Genomic DNA, 5823 nt, shown 5'->3' with positions numbered 1-5823 from the left:
GGCTCTTGTTGGACTGGCTTGGCGGCTTTTCGAGGTTGTAGTGGGCATGAAGGGTGCGTACCCCGCACCTCCACCAGATGTCACGAAGACAAGGACGATGCAGTGGTGTTGAATGAGAAACACGTTTATTGGAGCGAACTTGTGCTCCCCTAACAACTCAAAAGAATACAGAGGCGGCGAAGCAGCGGTCAACAAAGTGACTTGCACAGGCGAGTGTCGTCGAATCGAACGCCCCGGCGTCCGCACCGCAGGCCTCCCATCCTTTGGCGCGCGTGGCTCTCGAAACGTCGACCCGCACCGAGAACATAGCAGATCCAAGAAGACCACTCTGGGCCGTTCACGTTAGATCGGAACGCCCTCCCCATCACAACAGACAACACATGCGGCACAGAAAGAAAGAATGGAACACGCGCCCCCCCCGGCGCAGAGACAACACAGACCGGCGCAGCCGGGCGGCAAAAGCAAAACACAAATAAACAAACCCAATGTATGGTTCGCGGCAATATCCTCCGGGCTCTCCCGTGGCGCACTCCCATTGGCTTCTCGCCTCTGCTATGTCCTTCTATGGCCATCTCGCCACTTGTCCCCAGCGTGGCCTCCCCTGATTGGCCGAACAGTGTGCTGCCACCTTTTCCCAGGATTCCTTGGTGCGTCGGCGCTGGCGCTTGCTGATTGGTGCGCTCCTGGCGCGCACTTCAAATTTCTCGCTCCTTTGTTCTCTTCTATTTTTCGGGGGGTTTCATGCATCCCCTTTCGGGGGGGTGCCCTGACACATGACAATTACCCCCCGCTTTAAGAGTTTTTTCTAAAAAAACTGCTGTCCTCTTCTTCCACAACCCTTGGTCACTTCTCCTGAGCCCACTGTTCACCACCACAGCTCACTTCTTGCGACGTACTTTTCATTTCACACTTCACCACTTTTTTCACCTTTGTAGTTCACTTGTGTCCCGAACACACACACTTGGTTTACACAACATTCCCGTTTTATCAACAATACATCACTTTCTTAAATCCCACTCTACTCAAACACTCCCCTCTAACACATCACCAAAAATCTTTTTTTTTTCCACAATTATCCTATTTACATGTACATTTCATGCATCTACACCAACCTACTCATACAATCTGCGCCCACGTTTTCCCTGCCTTTAATATACTCTATATGGAAAGAATACTCTTGCAGGGCCAAACTCCATCTCATGACTCTACCATTGGTTAGTTTGGCTTTCTTCAGGTATTCTAGCGGTTGGTGATCCGTCTGGACAATAAAATTGTTGCCATATAGATACATGTGGAATTTCTTTACTCCCCATACCAGCGCCAAACATTCTTTTTCCACCGTAGAGTAGTTTTTCTCCGCATTGTTCAACTTTTTGCTAGCAAAAGCCACAGGATGTAACACCCCTTCTTTCTCTTGCATGAGCACCGCCCCTAACGCTTTCTCTGAGGCATCCGTCCTCAGCGTAAATTCCTCTCGTATATGGGGTGCCAGTAACACTGGTGGGCATGCCAATCGTGCTTTAAGCGTCTCGAGTGCGAGTTCATGCTCCTGCGTCCATTTTACTAGATTACTGGCACCCTTTTTGGTAAGATCTATCAAGGGGCTTGCTATATCTGCATAATTCGGTATATACTCCCTATAGAAGCCAGTGAGTCCCAGGAAAGACTGTACCTCTTTCTTTGTCTTCGGTTGTCGCACCGCTTGGATTCTATCTATTATATCTTCCTTGGTTGCTATTTTACCCATGCCTAGCTTGTGCCCAAGGAACGTGACTGTTTCAAACCCTAGTTCACATTTCGTGGGCTTCACTGTAAGATTTGCTTCTTGGAGTCTCTCGAAGAGTCTCTCCAACGCTTCCATATGCTCTTCCCAGGTATCTGTCGCTACTAATATGTCGTCAATGTAGTGCTCGACATGGGGTAGCCCATGTAGCACCTGCCGCATCAACTTCGTGAACGTTGCCGCAGCGGTTTTTAACCCAAAAGGCATATATCTAAACTGGAAAAGGCCAGAAGAGCAGGAAAACGCTGTTTTCTCCTTTGACTCTTCACTCAAGGGAATCTGCCAGTAACCTTTTGTTAGGTCCAACTTTGAGTAATACCTCTTTCTAGCTACTTTAGCAAAAACCACATTCACTCTTGGTATCGGTTCTGCATCCGACACCAACACGTCATTCAACCTTCTAAAATCAACACACACTCTGGTGGAACCGTCCGCCTTTTTTACCGCCACCAAGGGCGCATTGTATGATGACTTTGACCGCTCAATCACGCCCTGCTCTAACATTGCATCCACCTCTTTCTCGATAGACTCTTGGACAGCCAATGGTAGCGGATATTGTTTCACATGTATGGGCGTTTGCGAAGTCAACTCTAGTTTGCATTCTATGACACCTGTCCTCCCCGGCAAATCGGAAAACACCGCCTCATATTTTCTAAGCAGACCCCGCAGCTCTTCCACTTCCCTTCTGTGCAACCCCGGGCTAATAACCACACTCTCCACTCCCACGCTTCTTTTAATAGAGTAGGTCGGCACATCAATGTCCTCTGCCTCCTCAGCTACTACCATGCACGGTACCTCTGGGGGTCGGGTTACTTCTCTTTCCTCATACTTCTTAAGCATGTTCATATGAAATACCCTTTTCCGCCCGTTGATTAATACTTCGTAGTCAACCTCATTCTTTTTAAGCGTAACAACAAATGGTCCTTTCCATTGCATGAGGAGCTTGTTGCGATCACATGGCAGGAGTATCAACACCTTGTCTCCAACCTTTAACTTGCGCTCTACAGCCTTACGGTCATAGGCATTCTTATATTTCTCCTTTGCCTTATCCAAGCTTTCGTGCGCTAATCGGCAAGTTTCTTCAAGCCTCTCCCTTAGCTGTAGGATGTAGGTATACGTAGTTTTCACTTCCTCGTCCAGTGCCGAACTTGACCACAATTCCTTAAGAATTGTCAACGGCCCTCGGACCGTCCTTCCATACAACAGTTCAAATGGGGAGAACGCCAAACTAGCTTGGGGCACCTCCCGATACGCGAACAGTAGGGCCGGTAAGTATCTGTCCCAGTCTTTCGGCCTCTCGTGGCACATTTTCCGTATCATGTTTTTTATCGTGCCATTAAATCGTTCTACCAAGCCATTTGCCATTGGATGGTATGGTGTAGTAAGGAGCTGCTTGATGGACATCAACCGGTTGAGCTCTTTCATCAATTCTGACGTGAAGTTGGCTCCTCGATCACTTAATATTTCCTTGGGTACCCCATATCGAGAAAACATCTCCAATAGAGCCTCAGCCACATGAACTGTATCAATGGACTTTAAAACGACTGCATCAGGATATCTGGTGGCCATATCGACTAGCGTCAGCACGTACCGGTTGCCTTCCCCTGATGCCGGCTTTATCGGTCCAACTATGTCTATTGCTACTCGTTGAAACGGTAGGTCGATGGTTGGCATGTTAGCTAGCGGAACACGCCCTACCCGTCCTTTGGGAAAAGTCCTTTGGCATATGTCACAAGACCGCACGTACCTCTTGACATCACTCTGAACCCCCGGCGAAAAGAACTCTCCTGTTATTTTAGCCATAGTTCGCTGCACTCCTTGGTGCCCGGCCATTATGCTGTCGTGTCCGAGGCTAAGCACAGAATCTCGTAGATTCTTAGGTACTACGACTTGCCTCACTTCCCTGCCCGAACTGAAAACACATCTGCGAAACAAGACTCCTTCCACCAGCTGAAACTCATGCACTGTGCGGCTTCGGTTTCGTCTGACTTCCTCTCCTATTTTTTGGAAGCATTGTTTTAGAGACAGATCCTTTTTCTGCTGGTCCGCTAATTCAACTGGTGTAACTGCTAACACCTGCGATACTGGCGTCTTGAGAGCAATCACCCTTTTGTCCACTTTACATTTGGCTCTTGTTTGTACTACGGATATCATTCCCATCTTTTCCTCACCTTCATCCACGGGATGCCCGTGATTCTGCCTCATTCGCTCACATTCCCCCTTCCTCGCTTGGATCTTCCAACTGTGATCCGGGTCATCTACATTCCTTACCCCTGCGATATTTCCCAGTATAAGATCATACAATGGATCTTCCATACATTTGGCCCTCACCTTTCCCGAGTAATAAGGGGTAGACACTTCAATCACCGCCTCAGGAAGCCATTTCTCTGTACGGTCCACCAGGATGATAACGGAGTTTTTCCCCGTAAGTTCCTCATCTCTAACCAGGCTTCTCCGGACAAGTACCGTATCCGAACCGCTATCTCGTAGCACCGACACCTCTTGTCCCCTTATTTGTCCACGTACCACCGGCATTCTGGGCCCTATATCCCCGGCCAACCGCTCCCTTACCTCTGCCCGCTCTACCTGAACCTCTTTTTCCTGCTTAGGACCCATTGGGAGACCAGCTCGTGGGCATACCATGCACGCCACTTTGTCTTGGGTACGCACCCAGCAGTCCTCTGTGCGGTGTCCTTTCTTATTGCACGTTTGACATACAGTCGGCGGGGCCCCCCTACGGGATCCCACCCTGCACTCCGCGGCCTTATGCCCTACCCGACCACACAGAAAACATTTCTGGGGTGCCCAGGACCCTGCCCCACGAGTTTTTTGTCTCTGATCATCTAACTTGACTGGTTCTTGCTTCAGTTTGGCTAAGTTCTTTAGGCCCTGAGCCTCCATGAACCTGTCCGCAAGCTCCACGGTTTCTGCCAGCCCTCTCTGTTTCCTTTCTTTCAGGAACACCGTCAGCTCCGGGCTGCAGCGCTCGTAGAACTGCTCGGCAATCATAAGCTCTCTAAGACCCTCGAACGATTTGGTCGTTCCAGCCAGCTCTATCCATCGGTCAAAATAGTTAGAGAGGCGCGCGACAAACTGCTTGGCTGTCTCAGCGTCTTCCGGTTTGGAAGCACGAAACTTTTCGCGGAAGCCCTCCGTGGTAAGGCGGAACCTCTGCAGCAACGCTACTTTCACCTTATCATAGTCCATTGACTCCTCCGCGGGCATCCTACCAAACACACTCAATGCTTCGCCAACCAAGCACATGCTCAGGGCTGTGGCCCACTCACTCCGTTTCCACCCCTGCCCTAAGGCGATTCTTTCAAAGCGGTGCAAATAAGCGTCCAAATCGTCACGCTTTTCATCAAACGGGGCAATCAGTTTCCTGGGGCATATGCTCCCTGAACGCGGCGTCGCCTCCCCTGTCAAGGTAGTATCCAGTTCTATTCGAGAACTCTGTTCACTTGTCTCTGCCAAGCGCAACTTCATTTCCAGCACCTCCTTCTCCTTATCGAGCCTCTCGTTTGCTTCACGCGAACATTTGTCCAATAGAGCCATCGCCTCTTCCTTACTTAATTCTAATGAGCTGCACAACGACAACAACTTTCCCAGATCCATTCTCGCAGCTGGTAAGACACGTGACTGGGCCCGATGGAAATATCCTTGGTGAGGATAAATCTATCCTGGCAGGCTCGCCAATTATTTGTCACGTGAACGGATGGTGGGGTGGTCTTAACCAGCTTGGAGCAATGGACACGGGGAGGCCGTTGGCGAGTTTGACATAACACACATTTAATGTACCCACAAAAAACCCTCACGCAAAGCACTCAATGATTAAACTACACACAAAAGATAAACACCCACATCTCTAACTAACCCAAAACACAACTCAAATACAAACCCCTAACTTCACAGGTCAATATACAATTCAAATCAAAACCCAAAAATCTACCATAAAGTCCTACACTCTCAGTTCAAATACACTCCTTAATCGAGTTCTAGCTCATTTCTCTCGTATCACAACTCCCTAGTTATGTCCTTAC

The sequence above is a fragment of the Haemaphysalis longicornis genome, unplaced genomic scaffold (assembly GCF_048455015.1).
Source record: "Haemaphysalis longicornis isolate Haplotype H1 unplaced genomic scaffold, Haemaphysalis longicornis Haplotype H1 scaffold_9, whole genome shotgun sequence".
Lineage (NCBI taxonomy): Eukaryota > Metazoa > Arthropoda > Arachnida > Ixodida > Ixodidae > Haemaphysalis > Haemaphysalis longicornis.
The sequence above is the reverse complement of the archived record's forward strand: the minus strand, read 5'-3'. Positions refer to the sequence as shown.